The sequence below is a fragment of the Dipodomys merriami genome, unplaced genomic scaffold, assembly GCF_024711535.1.
Source record: "Dipodomys merriami isolate MVZ:Mamm:240054 unplaced genomic scaffold, mDipMer1.0.p SCAF_6, whole genome shotgun sequence".
Taxonomy (NCBI): Eukaryota; Metazoa; Chordata; class Mammalia; order Rodentia; family Heteromyidae; genus Dipodomys; species Dipodomys merriami.
The window spans coordinates 61030562-61046285 of NW_027206179.1; the positions used below are offsets into that span (position 1 = coordinate 61030562).

At 38.7% G+C, this 15724-nt stretch overlaps 1 protein-coding gene and 1 long non-coding RNA gene across 4 annotated transcripts in view; one reads left to right on the top strand and one right to left on the bottom strand.

Annotated features, from left to right (window-relative positions):
* Positions 1-15724, top strand: part of Stard13 (StAR related lipid transfer domain containing 13) — a 252135-nt gene that overhangs the window by 69871 nt on the left and 166540 nt on the right. The gene's annotated exons all lie outside the window — the stretch shown is intronic.
* On the bottom strand, positions 9542-12177 carry LOC138814109 (uncharacterized). Its single transcript, XR_011367904.1, has 3 exons — positions 12110-12177; positions 11877-11984; positions 9542-9628 (listed from the first exon to the last, which is right to left on the bottom strand). It is a non-coding gene; the product is annotated as an uncharacterized lncRNA (long non-coding RNA).

A 15724-nucleotide genomic window follows, 5' to 3' on the forward strand; every position in this document is an offset into this window, starting at 1 on the left:
ACTTTCACCATTTTGCTAGTTAATTGGAGCTAAAAGTCTCTTGAGATTTGTCTGCCTAGGCTGGCTTCGAATCTTGATCCTCAGATGTCAGCTCCCTGAGCAGCATTACAGGCATGAACCACTGATGCCTAGCTTTGAGTGACAATCTTTTTTTGTTTTTGTTTTTGTCGGTTGTGGGGCTTGAACTCTGGGGTTGGGCGCTGTCCCTGAGCTCTTCAGCTCAAGGTGAGTGCTCTATCACTTGAGCCTGGTTTTCTGGTGGTTAATTGGAGATAAGAGTCTCATGGACTTTCCTGCCTGGGCTGGCCTTGAATGGTGATCCTCAGATCTCCTGAGTAGCTAGAATTACAGGCATAAGCCACCCGAGCTGGTGAGTGACAATCTTTTAAAAGCCATTCAAACTCAATGTCTTTCCTCCAGGGATGGCTGAACATATACTAGGGAAAGCCACCCAATCTGGATGATAGGTGACCTTAGATGAATCACCTGAGCCCTCTGGACCTAAATGTCCTCTTCCGTAAAGTGAATCATAAACAGATTCATCTGTAACTGGTGTTCCGGAAAGAAAACAGCTCACAAACTAGTGCTACATTAGTCATGGAAAATAACTTTAAAATGATGGAAAATGCTAGTGGAACTAGTGGACTGGATTAGTTTGCTAGGGCTACCATAATGAAATACCACAGACTGGGTGACAACAGAAATTTCTCTGGAAACTGGAAGTCTGAGAACAAGGTGCTGATGGAGTTAGTTCCTCCTAAGGCTGATGATGTGTGTGCACCTGGGTTCTAACTTTTGTCTTGTAAGGGCACAAGTCGTATCAGACTAGAGTCTGCCTGCATCACCTCATGCTGTGTTTATCACCTCTTTAGAACCCTTAGCTCCAAATACAGTCACACTTCGAGGTACTAGGGCTTCTAATTTCAATGCGTGAATTCTAGAGAAACATAATTTAGCACATAATAAATGAATGTTTATTATACAAAAAATGTTTATTATAAACATGTTTATTTTATAGCTTGATTTCTTACATTGAAAGAGAGAAAAGGAACCAGATTTTATAGTGTGCATTTACTTATAAGGTGTCATCCTACTTGCTCCCATCTTTATAGTTTGACCAACACTCATAACAATTGTTGAAGTCAGAGATTAGTGCAGGTTCAGCATACTTAATGTGAAAATCTGAAATGCCCCAAACTCTGAAACTTTTTGAGTGCTGACATGACACCACAAGTGGAAAATTCCACACCTGACTTCACTTGGCCAGCTGCAGTAAAAATGCAGGTGTACTAAACCATTTCATAAAAAAGTGCCTTTGGGCTAAATGTGTCAGGTGCATATGTAACATAAATGAATTTTGTGCATAGGTTGGAGTCCCATCGTAAGCTACCCCATCATATATATTCAGATATCCTGAAACATGAGGAAAACATGTGAAACCCTACTTGTTCCACAAATGCCAGAAAGAGTACCCAACTTTTTATCACTCTGTGTTAAGTAGAAAAATACCAAGAAAGTTAATACAGGCTGAAAGATGATGAATAAAAGAATTAGGAGTATATCTGAAAAACATTATCTTCTAAATTACTAAATTTTCTGAACTAATTTTGAATTTTTCTTTTATTAAAACTTCAGTTTTGCATCTTTTCATATAGAATACATTTAAAAGTCTCTGTAAATATATATATATATATATATATATATATATATATAATTTCTAATGCCTAGTGGACAATTTTTAAACTAAGATGTTTCTCATTGCTAATTCAAACATGCTACTTTAATTGGTTAAAAACCTTAAGTCATTTTATTTTATTTAAGCAAATAGCTTTATTTTATTTATTTTATTGTTATTTGTAGAGTTGATATACAGAGGGGTACAATGAGTACAATTCTTTTTGAACCATGTTTCCCCTTCCCTCGCTTGCTTCCAGTTTTTTCCCTCCCATCTCCACACACAAGATGTACCATTTTCCACATAGTGTCTAGTGAGTACTACTGTTGTATTTGTTCCCTTTGTTATACTTTTTCTGTTCTCTCCCTTACCCTCCCCAATACAAATACAATAATACTAATAAACAAGACAAAAGGAAAAGAAAACAAAAACAACAACAATGTCAACTAAAAATGTCTTGTCTTCTTGGAGTTCACTTCACAGAATATTATTTCATATGATCATATGCACATAGCTATTGAGCCTTTGTCAACCACTCCTAAATATATCCTCCTTTGGCCTCAGTGTGTGAATGGCTAAAGTCCTATATAATTTATCATATCCCAGTATATACGCATATATATATATCATATATATCATATATATCATATGTGTGTGTGTCATTCACTGTATTTACTTGTAGATTTATAGGCACATTCTAGTTACCAAAACTTAGGGAAATCCTGCAGCCTATGTTTCTTTGGCTCTGGCTTACTTATCTTAATATAATTTTTCCAAGTCTTTCCATTTCCCTATGACTGGTACAATATCATTCTTTCTGATGGATGAGTAGAATTCCATTGTGTATATATACCACGTTTTCTTGATACATTGGTCCACTGAGGGACATCTAGGATGATTCCATATCTTGGTTATGGTAAACAATGCAGCAATGAACATGGTTGAGATAATGGAAGCAAATAGTTTTAATTGCTCATTTTCTTTAAGGATTTCATTGTTTTTCCTATGACAAATGTTCTTTATACTTGTTGAATCCTTTAGCTATGAAAGACTATATATAGCTATTAGTTGCTGAAATTTGTTCTTAGCATTGAATAGATTAGCATTTTCCCAAAATAGACAATCTGGATGCATTTGCTGCATTTATGTATGTATATTTTTTAGATCTCCTTCCAGATAGGAGGTCCTCTGTAAAGAATAGAAATAGTAGTCTTATATATCACAACTTAGTAAGTGTTAATCTTGGACCTTATAAAAACCTTATTTCATAGGTGAAATATTTGATGTGTGCATATGGCATCTTGTGAAGTCATTATAATACCAGTCCCTTCACTGATGTGTAGTACATGATTGCAGAGTGGGTCTGAATCTATTATCTCTTAGTATAACTGTGGACTGATGTTACCCCTTAGGTTAGGAAGCTTTGTTTCTTAAAATCTATTTTTCTGAGATCTGGATAATACATGTGCAGCTTTCTTATTGTGAGACATTTCTGATCTCGTTTCTTGCATTATTCTCATTATCATGGAATTTAATGGAATGGCTAAGCAGGCTTCCCTGGGTAGGTTCTGAGGAAAAGTATAAAATGGATACAATAAGGAAACTTGGCAATAAGTAGCTGCCATTGTAAAACATTAACTAACCAGCAGCATAGGGATTGTTTCAGAGTCCAATTTTTCTTCTTCCTTCCCCCTTGTGCCATAAAGAGACTTCCTCACTAGCAACTTTACAATTGCAATAGGCAGTTGTACTTCAGTTTGTTTCCCAGGAGACTTCCTTCAGTGGACTCCTTCATCTTTGGTTACCTTTGTAGATCTGGACCTGGATACTAGCACATCTATTCTGTGAGGCTTTTGTTGCATAGTTCCAGGAATGAATGCAGTTGAGACAAGTTCCTTTCAGCTCATTAGCAGTCAGTCACTCTTCTTGCCGACTGCTTGAGCCTGTACAGCTGCACCTAGTGCCTGGAGTTGGCTGGTGAGCCCTGACTCCTGGGCTGCAGGGGACATTCCCAACTGGGTCATCCAACTGAAAAGATGCAGGGTCCAGCCTGGATGGTCAGAGTCTTATTAACATTAGATGCACTTGGGGATGGGTCATTTGACTTTCATATTTCCTGCCACCAGTTTTAGATTTTTGAAATGCTTTTAAACTTTGACACATAGCAACTATCCATGTATAGTTACTTTCCTGGATAACTCACTATGATAAACCAGAAACTATTTTCAGTGCTACATACATCGATGATTCTTTTGTTTCGTTTCATAAAGACTGAGACTTAAGTTTACTCATCTGGAAAATAAACATAATCAAGAATAAAGCTCAAGTTTCACCACACTCATATTCCAGATAAACAAACGAAGTCTCTGAGAATTACATATGTTTTCTCAAAATCACACAGCAAAGTAGGGGGTAGAGCCTGGCTTTGAACTCAAGTCCAGATGACCTGAGAACTCAGGTTGATCAACACCTTTCAACCTCAACCTGTTAATTAGAGCTGCCAGTGCTTACTTAGATCCAAAGAAGACTTGGGTTGTGTTTTTCATGATTTATGGACCTAGTTGTCACCCGCATTTTCCCTCTCCAGCTGTTGGAAGGCCTCATTATGCCACTAAAATCAGCAGTGCCACGTGACCATCCTATACTAACTCCCCTTCCACTGCCCTCTCGGGGCTGGCAGCTCTTTATCAAGAACTCTCTGTCCAAAGTAAATGTCAAGCAGCAGGATTCCTTGCCAAGGGCCTGAAACCATGGTTAGGTAGGAGCAGGCCTCACAGAAAGGGAAAGGACAGATTCTTCCACCCCCAACCTCCTTTCTCTACTTCCGGCCCTTCAAAATGCTGCCTTTCTTCCTCGAAAGTACCAGGGTGGAGTCCCTAGCCTCCCCCACATTTCCCTAGGGTACTTGGGGTTTGGAGGCTCACATGACCTCAACAGTAGGTCTTTTCAGACAGGATCAGGATCAGGAGCTAGGTGAGGATCGCATCAGAACTGCACTGTGGCATGGACAGTGGAGGAGAAAATGATCCCGTGGATTAACTAAGATCCCCATTTTTGGAGAGAAGTCTGAGGTGGAGAATTTTTTTTTCTTTTCCCCTGTGGATTCAACAATTCTGCTCTTAGTTGCAGTTGAGGGTGACAGACTAGAATAATCCTGGTTGTCATCTGTACTTGTAGCTGGGAACAGTAGCTAGTCAGAAGAAAATATGAATGTTCTGCCAACTTCTGCTGTTTGTGAAATTTTGCCAGAAGCAAAACAGGATCAAAAATAATAAACAGACCTCCTCCCTTGCTGCATGACTGCTATTTACATAGAGAGACTAATGAACGGAATGCTCATGGAATGCTCAAGAAAGGGAATTTTTATGGAGGAAAAGTTCATTTAGGGGATTTGGTTACATACGATTTGAAATTTTTCCCTAATACTGTGTTTCCAGACAGATAATCTATCCTATGGAGAATGCCATTTCCCTCATAAAAACAGCCCAAACTGTGACAAGACAGATAGACACTAGTTAAGAGTTACCATCAAATACCTACAAGACGGGAAAATGAATCTCAAAAACAAAGTAACAGTCCAGCAGGTCCTGGTGGCTTATACCTGTAATGCTAGATACTTAGGAGGCTGAGATCCAAGGATTATGGTTAGAAGACAAGCCAGGCAGCAAACTCAGAGAGACTCTTATTTCCAGTTACCCACCAGAAGTGGGGGTGTGATTCAAGTGGTAGAACATTAGCCTTGACCAAAGCAAAGCTCAGAGATAGCGTCCAAGCCTTGAGTAGTGGCACAAAATAAAAACAAAAATGAAAGAAAAACCAATATGAGCTATAAGGAAAATCGAAAATTATTGTCTCTAGTAGAAAGAATAACCTGGATAGCAAACCTAGGCTACAGGGATACGTTTATTTAATTCCTAGTGCCTCCGTTTTTTTTATTTTCTCATTTGTCAAGTAGGAATAATATTAGGTCTTGTTAATACAGTTAGCTCTTGCTAATATTATTAAGTAATGTTATTGAGAAAAAAAGCCACAATGTGAAATCGATGCAAATAGAAGATATAGTGCTTTGTTCTTCAGTGGTTTATCACTGTTGTGCAGTGACTACAGGCATCCACTGCTCTTACTTGAATACATGGGCCATGTTAAGTAAGACTCAGTTCTTCTGTGCCCTCAGGTGAACACAAACCATCACACCGGTTGCTACTCTTGCAAATAATAATTTATTCCTCCCATTCCCTAAGAAGATAAGGATAATATGCCAATCCATGGATTTGGTTTGTTCTTAATCGGTTCCCAAATGGGCCACATCTCCAAATTCTTAGCTTTGTTTTACAATCTTTGCATATATTTGATATGCTATGAGAAGCTCTATATTTGTTAATTAAGGTCATTTCAAACTCTTGTTTTTCAACTTTGAGCTATAAAAAATTTTATTTTGTACTTTTACTAGGGTGTTAGCATTTGTGTCACCCTTAATGAACAATTTCTTGTACACATGAGCAGAATAAAATCTTTTACCTTTTTAAAAAAATTATATTTTGGTTATCTTTAAGTAATTGTACAAAGAAGTTGGATTCAACTTCTTTGATAACAAAGCCAAGTGTCATAAATCATGCACTTACAAGGCTACAATTTTGTGTGGATAGCTTCTCACTTAGAATAAGCTTGTGTGGTTCAAGTGGTAGCTGGAGCTGTCTGGCTGGAGCCTTAAAAGTGATTCCTGGCCTCCTAGTGGATTGAATGTCTCAAAAGAGACTGAAGGAACCTAGTAGTGTCCCTTCTTAGATAGTCTGATAAGGAGAAGATGTTCTCTGTGTCCTGCTGTCCTGCCTGGTACAATGTGGCCTAGAAAGGTAAAACGGCAAGGTGAAAGGTACAAGAAACACACACTTTTAAAATACAGTTTTCTGTCACTTTTTATTAAATGGGATTAATTGATATTACTTTGTTTGGTTCTGAATATTTATCACAGCTGATAGATTTCAGGGGGATGGGAAGGAGGGTGCTTACTATGATGAGACTTGTGTGAAAGTCTTTGAAGAGTCCTCTTGCTGATGACTTGGAAAGGCTGGGTATCTTGAAAGCAGTATAATTTCAGAGGAACATGATATACGTGTTTGTGATGGAGGAGTGTCTAAGTGTGCAGCTTGCCAGGATCTTTGAGTCCAAAATGGAGCTCTAGGACTCCATTGGCTTCTTCCTCTACCCACAAAGCTGAGCCGATCTTCCCTCCACCTACACACAAGATCTGTGATGCCTTTCAGTTTCCCCTCAGCCTTTGGCTTAGCTGAACACTTTTTTTTGTTGTTTGTTTGTAGCTGGTTCTGCTCTGTGCATAGTGATTTAAATAATCCACTATGTTTTGTGATTGATGTTTATAATTTGACATAGGTGTTATGAAACCTTTAGATCCTTGATTTATTAGAGAGAATCAGACTTTTTTCTTTCCTTTGGGCTCTGAGAGGCTCAATGTTTTCATTTTGTTGTTGTTGTTGGGGGTTTTTTTTGGTGTTTTTTTTTTTTGGTGCCAACCTTAGGGCTTGAACTTAAGGCCTAGGTGCTGTCCCTGAGCTTTTTATGCCCCAGGGTAGTGCTTTACCACTTGAGCCAAAACACGTCTGGCTTTTTGATGGTTAATTGGAGATAAGACTCTCACAGACTTTCTGCCCAGGCTGGCTTTAAGCCACAATCCTCAGATCTTAGCTTCTTCAGTAGATAGGATTACAGGTGTGAGCCATTAGTGCCTGGCTTTATACATTTATATTGAAATATATATTTTGTGGATGCAACATTCAGTGCTCAGACACATTGATATTGGTATTTTCCAGACCTCAGTTCAAACCCCCGTTGTAGCACTTATTAACTGTGTGATGCATGACATCATTAGCCTATTTCCTTATATAAAATGGAAATAATAACAACCACTACTGTCTCTGCAACTACCACTGGCTAAAGTTGCTATAGTAATTAACCATTATCACAGGTGTAAAATGCTTAGCATACATCCTGGTTCCTGCTCAAAACTACATACCTGTTACTCTACAAAAAGAATACTGACATGTGCTCCATGGCCCATCTTGTCATAAGGAAGTTAAGGACAGCTATCATATTGGATCTGAATTTTGAGTGTGACAAATAACCCTAGAGAAAAAAAATGACAAGGGTAGTTTATAAACTGCACTTTTACTTATTTATTACTGACCATTGGGCTTGAACTCAAGGTCTGGGCGCTATCCCTGAGCTCTTTTGCTCAAGGCCACAACTCTACCACTTTGAGCCACAATGCTACTTCCAAGAAACTGCACTTTTAAGCCAGAAGTTTCCTAACCAAATGGATTTGATTTTGAAATGAGCTATCAAACTCCAGATACAAGAAGTAATACTTTTAGTCCTTAAGCTAATGATAGCAATCCCCACAAGTCCAGAGTCTGAGATTCATCTCGGACATGAAGTTGATGGAACCATGTCTAATTTTGATAATGCCCCATCTTCAAATTTCAAGTCTAGCTTCCTAAAAGGAAGCACTGAATATTTAAAACATATACTGTATCGTAAGACAGAGTAAGAAGGGAAGCTGTTCCACCATGCTTTAAATCCCCCCCCACAGACTTTACTGCTTCCTGTAAGAGTCTAGAAGAAAGAAGATAGCCCAACCAGAAGCATCAATGCATCCTTAAAGCCTAGAATCCCCTAGGCTTAGTTTCAAAGGAAGCCTTTAAGTCTTCTGTGTTTACTAAGTTTTGCAAAACTCAAAACACTGAATCTCAAATTTGTTGTAACTCACTTCACTGGCTTACAAAAAGTGAAATGTATTTGTTGCCTTTCCCTTTTTGCATAGAGCATGGGCCTTCAATCACAAAATCATTTATAAAATTCAAAACTCAGGGCCAAGTATACTTAGACCCTTGAGCTACCACAACACATCAAAATACAATGACTTCTACATTTTAAGGGATGAGCCTTAAACAAGTGCTGTGGAGTGTTATAAGGTTGGGGCTGGATACCCATGAAGTGAGAATGGAGAACTATATGGTGGAAATTTTTCACTTCTACCTATAGTTGTTCTTGTTGTACTAGTTTATTATCCCATTCTTTCCATTTCCATGCCTATTTTAGAAAGAATTCTGCCTGGGATTACTGGAGAGATGCTGGAGGATCCATCCTCGCTGTCCAGGGAATCTTATGTTGAAGACTTCATTGGTTTTTTGCCCCATTCGTTGGCTATGTGTCTTCCTCAACATCTGGACAACTGGAGTCCACTCCAGGCACAGGGAGGTCACTGTCTTCTGTGAAAAGTACATTGTCCCTGAAAACCTAGAGCCCATTTTCTGTGGTGTGCTTACCTCTGCTGCTTACATTGCACTAACATTTGTTCTCCCTCTGGATGGGATAGGATGGGATAGTGACAGTTTTCTCATGAGATACACTTTTATTACATAGCAATGACTAGCATAAGTACTGAAGAGAAACAACCCTTTAGAACTCAACATCCTTTTAGTCTGTATCAATTACACTAGTGAAGAATCTAGTCAATATTTCAACAAATATTTCTACAAAGTCATTGTGTGCAAGATTTGCGCTAGTATTGTGTATGATACATCATTTATATGAAACATGATTGCTGAACTCAAGGAGATTGTCAGTAAGTGAGATAAGACATATAAACTGTCATAAACCCAAGGAATCCAAGGCAGTATATGATCCAATGACTGACAAGCAATCTACATGTGCTTGGAGAAGTATGTATGATGCATAGTCACCAGAGTGGAAAGGATGAGGAAAGGTCATTGAGCCTGAGCTGTATTTCCAATGGACAGAGGCCCTGGGTTCGATTCCTCAGCACTACATAAGCAGAAAAAGCTGGAAGTGGCACTGTGGCTCAAGTGTTACAGCACTAGCCTTGAGCTGAAGAACTGAGGGACAGCGCTCAGGTCCAGAGGTCAGGCCCCATGACTGACAAAAGAAAAAAGAAAAAAAGAAAAGCATGTTGTGATTCATTAGGACTATAGCTCAAACCTAAGACAATGTGGGCAGAGCAGAAATTATGGGAAATATAAATTATATGGTTGGGGAAACATTTGAGGTCAGACTACAATGAGTTTGAAATGTAGCTGGTAGGAGTTCTTGGGGGCTTTTGATTAGAAAAGGAATAAGATGAAAACAGTTTAGAAAGAAGAATTCCTAAATATGGAATTAATCAGACTGAATATAGAGAAATAACAATAGTTATTGAGCACATATTTCATACAGATTCTTCCAAACAAGATAAATAGCTATCACATTTAGTTTTAAGACTAGCAGGAATCAACTCAGATGCACCTCAATGGATGAATGAATCAAGAAAATGTGGTATATATGCACAGTAGAATTTTGCCCTTCCATCAAAAAGAATGATACTGTACCATTTGTAAGGAAGTGGAAAGACTTGGAAAAAAAGTATATTAAGCAAAGTAAGCCATGCCCAAAGAAACATAGATTGGTTTCCCTCATTTGTGATAGCCAGAATATGCCTATAAATGTACAAGTAGACACACTAGATGGTAAAAGACAAAAAAATACACTTGGACATGATAAATTATACAGAATTCTAGACATCACACAGTGAGGCAAAAGGAGGATATTCTTAGGAGAGGATCACAAAGGCTCAATAGCTGTGTGCATATAACCATATAAAATGATGTTTATTGAAATGAACTCCAAGAAATGGAAACAAGAGGTTTTTTGTTATTTTTCTTTTTTTTGTCATTGGTTTGTTTTTTGGGGGAGGTACTTTTCATCTTGTATTTAAATTTATCTGTTTGGGGGAGGGGAAGGGGGTGCACAGAAATGGAGGGACAAAAGGTAAACAAAAGCAGCAGTGACTCACTAGACACTATATTGAAAATGAACTATGCAACTTGTGGTGAAGGGGTTTGGGAGGGAAAAACTGGAGAAAATGAGAGAAGAGGTAACACTTACTCATTACCTGTAAAAAACCCCTTTGTACATCACCTTTACAAAAGCAATTAAGAAAAAGAATAGCAAGTACTATTGATTTTCCCATGGAAAATTAAGAACATTTAGCTCAGAGAGGCAAAAGTAACATGCTCAAGTAACACAAATAACAGTTGAACTCAGGGCTGTCCAATGTGAAGTTATTACTCCACAGTACAGCCTTCTTCACCATAGCAATAAAGAAACCCTACGTAAGATATAGCTCTTTAGTTTCTCAGAATGGCAAAATGTCTACATGTTTTAAAAAATTTTAATGTTTCAAATATCCAACTTATCTCTCATCATGACTCCCCTGTATTCATCATGATAAAAAAGCTATTAATTGGAATTGATTATTGCACTCCTTGAGATTTTCACTCTAATTTGTGACATCTATTCAACAACCTGTGTTATCAGTGATTCTTAGTGAAATCTGCTTCTCCTGTGACAGAACTTTCACTGGGTTCAAATTAAATTGCCCAATGAAACAATAAACACATTTTTTTTGCTTTGGGCATGATCCCTTTAAAAATGAATTGGTGAGGAATAGGTGAAATGAAATACTAAGAGTGAATGAATTTAATATGAGCAGTAAGAAGATTTCAATTTTAAACCCTTAGCCATAACAAATTCCCTTGAACTATTTCATATTTCAATAAATGAACTTTTTCAAGAGTATCATGTACCCAAATACAGAGATAATTTAGTGCCTGACTTTAGGAATGTGCATAAACCAAAACATCAATTAAATTGGCCCAACTTGCTGGAAACCTCAAGATTATTTTGTAATAAAACTAACTGAACAAAAGTCTCCTTAGAATACCTGTTCTTGTTTATACCAAATTCCTAAAGAGCTTGTAAGCACTTTGATGAAGAAAGAGAATTTCAAATGGCAACTCTTTCAGAAGTAATTTAAAGATGCTTAAATATTTTATGAAGTATGAAATCACATATACTTCCCTCAGGCTGGCACCCCACTAATACTGAATAAAAATACTCATAAGAGATATTAATATAATATTTTACTTCTCTAACTGAATTTTGTTCCTATTCAGAATCTGGCCACAGGTTAAATCCAAATTAAATCATATGACTGGTGAGAGAGCCTTCGGGAATCAGAATATGTGTGCTTCAAGGGAGAAATAGACCTGGTAGAGGGTTGGAATGATTCTGAAAATGAACCAACAGTGCCAAACTATGGGTCACGCTCTCCATTTGCTCTACATACCCTTGACTATTTCTCCAGCCACCTGAAGTTTTCCATTCAGAAAAGCAACTTTTCACCATCTCCCATAGTGAGTACAGTCTGTTTTAATCTTTCTTCAGGGCTGTCCACCTGCAGATCAAAATAGGAAAAAGGTTATGGTGGGTCAGGCCACCATAAACTCTCTTTAGCAATTGTCAGTCATACTTGTTCCAGTGGCCGCTCCTACCAAGCAAGAATTGGAGGTTGCTGCCCACCTTCTCAATCACTGAAGCTTATGCTTTGGAACAGGCTGCTTTGGACCCATCTTCTCAGGGGAGCATTCTCTTAGTCTCACACTAAACATTCTTGTCTGTATTTATTAGGCATATGTGAGTCTTCTTTTCCTGCTGATCAGAAACCTCTGTACATGATTGGATATAGAAGAAATGTCAATCTCTTAAGTTTCAAAAGGCCTCTAGACTCTACAGATGGAATGACTGAGCATAGTTGGCAGACGTGTGTGTACCCTGGCAATCTCTAATGTCACCTCCAGCTGAGCTAATCTTCACAAAAGCCAGGATCCCAAAGGCAGCCCTCTTCCAGCAGGAGTGGTGGAATTCTGGGCAGTGTGCCTGCTATTACTGCTATGTAACAACCACTTCAAACTTAGTGAAGAAACAGCCATGTGATCATGTACATGGATGTTGTGGGTCAGGAATGTGGAAAAGCCACAGAGCAGGTGGCTTGCATCCTCTCCATGATGATTGTGACTGGAGCTGGAAAGACATAAAGGGGAGGAAGGCTCAGTGATGGAGTCAGTCCTGTAATCCTCTGAAGCTTCTCTGGCTGTTTGCACACCTTAGCAGAGACTGCCATCTGCATGGCTATGTCTGACACGTGTCCTTTCTCCTTAGCTGCTCAGACTTTCTTCTTCCCTACATGGAGTCTGTGTTTCAAGAAAGAGAAAGTGGAAAATATGTGTATTTTTATTGTATTCTACTAGTCATCATGGTTATAAAGATCTTCCAAGAGCTGGGCTTGTAAATCCTAGCTACTTGGGAAGCTGAGATCTGAGGATTGATATCCAAAGCCAGATAATAATCTGGAAGACTATTATCTCCAATTAACCAACAAAAAAGAATCAGGAAGTGATGACTCAAATAGAAGGCCAACCATAAGTGAAAACACCAAACAAGAACCCGAGGTCCTGATTTCAAGCCCCAGTACTGACACCAAAAATAAAAACAAGGATCTTCCCAGGCCCAAAGAGAGATGCTATTGACCCACTAGCCTATGATAAAAGAGTCAAGGAATTTGTAGATATACAGTGTTCCCTTTTTATTCAATTTCACTTTCTGTGGTTTTAGTTACTCACAGATAACCATGGACTGGAAACACTGGATGGAAAATTCCAGAAATGAACAGTTTGTAAGTTATAAATGGAGTAGCATGATGAAATCCTGTGCTGTTCTATGCCTTGCTTGGGACATGAGTCACCCCTTCGTCTAATGTCTCCACTACCTACCTGTTAGTCACTGAGTAGCTGACTCAGTGACCAGATTGGCTGTGGTGGCAACACAATGCTGTGTTCAAGTTGTGTTTATTTCACTTAGTATTGACCCCCAAATCCTGGAGTAGTAGTGGTGCTCGCAATGTGGATACACTAGAGAAACCACAAGTGCCCCTTTTAAGTAAAAAGGTGAAAGATGAGTGAGGTATTGAGAGAGAGAGAGAGAGAGGGGGGGGGAGAGAGAGAGAGAGAGAGAAAGCAAAAGGGACACAGCTTTTATTACAGCATATTGTTACATAATTGTTATACCTTATTGGTTGCTACAATCTCTTGTTGTGCCTATTTGATAAATTCAGCTTTATCACAGGAAAAAGAAGAGCACATATAGAGTTCTGTACTCTGTAGTTTCAGGGGTTCACTGTCTGGGAACAGATCCTCAGGGTAGATAGGAGGCAATATTGTAGTTCATGACATTTTTTTCCTGAGTTTCTGCCATTCTTGTTGGCATATAGCTTATGTGACTGAATGCTACACCTGGAATCATTACATAATGAGACTTTGCCCCCAGATGTGAATAGAGCTAGGTGAAATTCCATGTGCGCTAGCTACATTGCACTGATTCTTTGTGATTGCATTTGTATTTGAAGACACTGTTCTGACACATTTTATATATATATATATATATATATATATATATATATATATATATATATATATATATATATATATCACCACCCTGTAAGGTGGAAAGAGAGAGCCTACCCCTACCCCTAATACCCAGAATCTCCAAAGTTTAGTTCTAGAAAGGACTCTCCAACTGAGGCAAACTAGGTCACAATTTAATCCCACATCCTGTTTGCTACCCTGACTTCTCTTGTTTCACTTGGAGTTATTTCCTTTGCTGTTCTCTAAATCTTTAGAGGTAGAATTAAAGTTCCTGGGTGAGGTCTTATTGTAAATTTAGAGAAAATAGAATTCCTTCACATCAGGGTTCTCAAATCAAAACATTTTTGCCTTCAAGGAGACATTTAGCAACATCTAGATAGTTCTGATTTTCAAAGCTACTAGGATTGAGAGAATTGAAGCTAGGGAGGATGCATTTTTACAGTGTTCAGTGTTCAGCCTGGAGCCCCACACAATTACCAAATGATAATCTGATCAAAAGTCCAAACAAAGTCACGTGTGAACAGTTTATAATCTTGCGTTTAAGAACCAGGGACTCCAGGGGCTGAGTGACTTGCTCATGATTCACTAAGAAGCAATGGAGACTGAATGTAGAACTCTCCTCCCCCAGTTCTTTTTGCAGTCCTTCCTTTCATGTTTTTGTTTATTTATGGAACTTCTATTGGCCATGCCACCTCACTGTATGGAGAGAAGTTGAGGGAAGCATGCTTTCTCATACTTCTTGAGTCCTGGTCCTACCCATGTAGCAAGTAAAGGCCTGAGACAGGCATTGCTGTGTATCTGCCGTGTTCTTTTCTCTGCATGTAACAGGTGCAATGTTCTCATAGGCATCACAAAAACTTCTAAGTCTAGGATCCTTTCAGATTGGGACCCATAAAAAATGTGAACAACTGGAGTGTAAGAAGCAAAATGTGTGTGTGTGTGTGTGTGTGTGTGTGTGTGTGTGTGTGTGTGTGTGTGTGTGAGATATGTGTGTTTTGCATCTGTGTATTTGCAACTAACTGTTCACATGCAAGGTTGGGCAAGGTGGGGTGTAATGTAGGATGGTTGTAATAAGATCTTATCCTACAATGACCATCAAATAGCTAAGTACTTGTTAATTTTGGAGGTAATTGTTTTCTCATCCTGCAAACATGCTCAACAGGAAATTAATCTAAATCCCAGAAAGTTCAGATCATTTGTAGATTGTCAAGAAAGATAAACTCATTCTCCACTTAAAGTCCCAGGAATATCTTACAGGCAGGCTCAAAACTACAGCCCCAGCACAGAATTGTTGCGGACAGGTGAGGCCTAGTAACACACCAGGAACTGGAGAGAAAACTCGAGTGACAGCCAAACACAGGCCCCAAGTAGACATGCCTGACTCTCTATCAACCCCATCCATGCCACCTGCTGGAGAAGTCTCTCTGCAAGCCGTCCTTTCTGGCCTATTCTTCACTTGGTATTATCTATTAGTGCAAGAACTGGCTTCAATTGGCCTAGGATAAACAAGCTTTCAGTTAATAGATGACAGTGAAAATGTCATCTATGGACACTTATGACAGTGCAATGTCAGGCAAATGTTATCTTCAGCATTTTGGCCGTTGCTCCTCAGTCATTTGCTTCCCAGTTTTAAGCCTTCTCTCTTCATTTCCAAATGAGAGGATGCATAAAATCCAGATTGTTCTTTCCAATGAGGCATCTTCCTCCCCAATCT